The sequence below is a fragment of the Bos grunniens genome, chromosome 7 (assembly GCF_055505025.1).
Source record: "Bos grunniens cultivar Pamir isolate PY7600 chromosome 7, Bosgru_T2T1.0, whole genome shotgun sequence".
NCBI classification, from domain to species: domain Eukaryota; kingdom Metazoa; phylum Chordata; class Mammalia; order Artiodactyla; family Bovidae; genus Bos; species Bos grunniens.
In genome coordinates, this window is record NC_141171.1 from 8,268,074 (window position 1) to 8,272,304 (window position 4,231).

A 4,231-nucleotide genomic window follows, 5' to 3' on the forward strand; every position below is an offset into this window, starting at 1 on the left:
AACTTGGAAGAATGACGGGCCTATTTGGACAGAGCAATGGCCCCTTACGAAAGAAAAATTACAGGCTGCTAAAGAACTTATAGACACACAATTAGAATTAAAACATATTGAGGAATCTTGCTCTCCTTGGAACTCTCCTATTTTTGTTATATATAAAAAAAATCTAACAAATGGCATCTCTTAATAGACCTTAGAAAAGTTAATGCATCTATGAAACCTATGGGTGCATTACAACCAGGGATCCCATCACCTACTACTATTCCTCAAAATTGGCACATTATTATTACTGATTTACAAGATTGCTTTTTTAATATACCTTTATACCCTTTAGACCGAGAGAGATTCACATCAGGCCTCATAAAAGACTTCAATAGACTGTGTTACTCAAGGTATGCTTAACAGTCCTACTATTTGTCAAAATTTTGTAGCCAAGGCTTTACATCCAATGTGACAGCAATTCCCTCATGCATATATCATTAATAATATACTGTAACTACAAAAAGGAGAAATGATATTTTTGACACTGAATGGCCATAATATTCTTTAGATTCCAGAGAAAACTGATTAAAATAAAATCTTTTTTGAAATTGCAAAACCGGGTCTTCTTACACTTGCAGTTAGGAAAAGGTTAACTTGTTAAAATACTTTTTTGGAGCTCCAATTCTGCCTGGGAAACAAAAACAGGCCTAAGAAAAAACCTAAAGTTAACTGTTATCATGTCCTTGGGATACACAGCCCACTCTATCTGGGAGTCCAGCCATAAACAAATTGGTGGAACTCAGAAAAAAAAAAATCTATCAAAAAGATATTTTAAATTTGAAGCGGAAAATGATGTCTGTCTATCTAAAATTATCTATGTCTCAATGTATGTCTTTGTTTTTGGACAATATGAAGTTAATGAGCTCTATTTAAAGTCAAGTTCATGTGAACTGAAAAATATTCAATATTAAATATAATGTTTATTTAAGTATAAATATAATTTAAATATAATTGTTAATCTAATTAAGACACGTCTTAAATCATCAACATTATATAATACTTTTATTGTGCCTAGATTTAAGGTAAACTAAATTTGTCAACAAAAAAGTAACTCTTTATATATATAAATATATAAATGAGGTGAAAACTTTTAGATAAACTCTATTAAAAATAATTATATTTAAAAAATGTCTATCTAAAATAATCTCTTAGGATTGGGGTAACTTAAATTTCTAGAATTGTACTAAACTAAATGATAAAAGTTTATTAAATAGCTAGGTCATTTCCAAATAAAATAAGATTTTAAAACATTAATTATGGAACACTAACTTCCTCTTACAAAAAGTTTTTCTTACAGAAAAACTAAAGAGATTTTAGACTATTAATAAATATATAAATATTAAAAATATATTAATATAATATAATAAATATATTCACCAATCTATAAAATGCTAATATACAAGACACTTCATAGTTGCTAAAGAAAAATAAGATGTATGCTTTTAATAAAAAGATATAAGAAATGGCAAATAATGATGAATACAAAAATATAAAAACAGTTTATGACAAATGAAAGAGAATTTTATGGCAAATGGATGTAACTCATTGCCCTGAACTTTCTTCCTTTTCCTTCTTACCTGTCTCAGTTGATACAAATTCTTCTTTTATATGGGCCACACCTCTCCGAGGTGAAACTACACAACATGTTATAACCCACCTGTTAGCTTACTTTGCAATAATGAGAACACCTGATTCTACAAAAACAGACAATGGTCCTGCCTATATTTCTAAGCAGTTAAAACAATTTTTACATTCATTCTTTATTAAACATTTTACAGACATTCCTTATAATCCACAAACACAAGACATAGTTAAACAAACACATTACACACTGAAACTACAAATAAAAAATGAAATAAGGGGGAATACACAGGAACACTTTTATCTTCCTTATCCAGAGCAGACTTTACTAGATTCCAATGCAATATGTTCTTTAAGCCTATAACTATTGTTAATATAGCTTTATTTGTTTTAAATTTTTTATACTTACCGCAAGGAGATATTTTGACAAAAGCAGAAAAGCATTTCGAGACATTGAAGGACACCTCCCTTCCTTTGATCATTTGGTATCAAGATGGGTTAACTAATCAATGGAAATCTAGGAAACTAATCTTACAGGGAAAGGGGTAGGTATGCTTGTATTTCTCCAGATGGATCCAACGAACTCACATGGCTTCCTCTTCAGAAGGTTTGACCTAAGGGGGCCCCCAACATTCAAACTAGAGATGAAACAACAAAAACCCCAAGAGGAAGAAATTCCAATACAAGCCGTGGCAGCTTTAAAAATTTACAAAAAACGCCGCACTCGACGTTATCGGCCTTATGATTTCCCTACTTGGGGACAGATAAAAACCCTTACTAACTGAGCTGAAAATCTGATTTCTCAGCAGGGAATGCCTCGGAATCCTGAAAATATTTTTGTCGCTATGCTTGCTTTGCTTGCTTTCGCTTCCCCCGCTCAGGCTGACTTGATTGATCACACTTGTTGGGCTTATATACCTAACCCCCCCTTTTATTGTAGGTTATAGAATGGACAGATTTAGGACCAATCTCATCCACTAATGACTCAACACATACGCCCCCTCCTTGGAGCTTGGAGGGGCCCTCTCATCCTGAGGAAGAAGGAAGACTAATTAACATTTCTCTAGGCTATGAAATCCTTCCTTTATGCATGGGCCCGACAAAATTATGTATTAATGTTAGTCGACAAACATGGGCTTTCATCCTGCCTCCAAAAAGGAACTTCCACACATTGCTTGGACTGTTTACTGCCCTGTCCTTTATAAAAACCATGTCAATACTACATGTCAATACATACAAAAGTTAGAATGCAAGGGGTTTACTTATAAAGACTTTAGATATACCCCTGTTTATTGAGATAAATGTCAAGCTAAATCAGGGAAATTAATGTTTATGGCCAATTACACCATTGTTAATTGGGGACCCTATAGTATGTGCGTATCTAACTGCAAAGATGATATTAACAGCACCACGTGTGACTATGCTACTCAAGTAGCATAGAAGGTTACTAACACTACAGTGGAGCATTACCATGACAAAGGACTTCTTGGATGGCTTGATGGTGGAATGGCCCCTCCTCGTCCTCGAATCGTCCTCGATAAACTGGGCCTGGACGATGAGATGTCTGGAAACTTGCTGTGAGCACCAAAGAACTTGGAACTTGGACTGGACATCTCACAGGGACCAATCGTAGTCTTAGAAACTATTTCTTTTGTTATAGGGCTTCCCTGGTGGCTCAGACGGTAAAGCATCTGTCTACAATGCGGGAGACCTGGGTTCGATCCCTGGGGTAGGGAAGATCCCCTGGAGAAGGAAATGGCAATCCACTTCAGTACTATTGCCTGGAAAATCCCATGGACAGAGGAGCCTGGTAGGCCCCAGTCCATGGGGTCGCAAAGAGTTGGACATGACTGTTTCTTTTGTTATAATCAATCATATTTCATACAAGCTTGTGTTCCCCTTTCTTTTGTTCTAGCTATAGGAAGTTTACAATTCAATAAGACTTTACATTCTGTAACTTGTATAAATTGCAAGTTATATATTTGTCTTAACTCTTCTGTTTCCTTAAGAAATGAATCCCTTTAGATTTTTGATCTTGACGTAGTCTGTGGTTACCAATAAATCTCCAGCGGCCCTGGGAAGAAGGTCCCATGGCTGGACTTGCTTCCTGGTTACTTACTAAACTGCTCCAGCGATCTGAACGATTCATTGGATGGCTGATTCTTGGCATTTTGGGATTAATAGCTATTTGCACTACTGCTGCCGTCACTGGCGTTGCTTTACAAACCTCAATTCAAACACATAATTTTATCCAAAACTGGACTAAAGATGCTCATACTATGTGGGCCACTCAGGCTCAGATAGATGAGGATACTCAAGATGAAATATAGGAACTAAAAACAGCCATCAAATGGGTTCGAGATCAATTAATAGATGTACAAAAACAGGTGATGCTAAAATGTGATTGGAATTCTACTCAATTTTGTGTTACTCCTGTTCAATTCAATAATAGTGCCTACAACTGGGAACAAATCAAATTTCATTTACAAAACATACATGATAATGCTTCTCTGAATGTATAATTATTATAAAAAGAAATCTTTGAAACCTTTTCTAAAAATCTGCCCTCTTCCACTAATTTGGAAACTTTAGCTGAACAACTAGCTGATCA